This window comes from Trachymyrmex cornetzi, unplaced genomic scaffold, assembly GCF_001594075.2.
Source record: "Trachymyrmex cornetzi isolate Tcor2-1 unplaced genomic scaffold, Tcor1.1 scaffold348, whole genome shotgun sequence".
Classification (NCBI taxonomy): domain Eukaryota; kingdom Metazoa; phylum Arthropoda; class Insecta; order Hymenoptera; family Formicidae; genus Trachymyrmex; species Trachymyrmex cornetzi.
The window spans coordinates 157,359-157,643 of NW_017298193.1; positions in this window are offsets into that span (position 1 = coordinate 157,359).

The following is a 285-nucleotide window of genomic DNA, read 5'->3' on the forward strand; positions in this document are numbered from 1 at the left end:
TATGTATATAAATTTAAAAAGAAATCGACATTATAAAGAAATTATTTAATTCCGTTAAATTATGAGTGAAAAATGTATTAAAGGACATGTATTTAGGAAATAATTGGAAATATTCGAATTAAGACACGTTCTGTCTCTTAACTTTCCTTAAAAAAGCTACAAATTTGTGATATACTATAGACATATATAAATAAAAAAAATAAATTTTGATTGAACTGTTTGTTTAAATGGGGCAAATATATCTACAGGTAATAAAAGAAACCTGTTTTGGGGGAAATAAAAAAT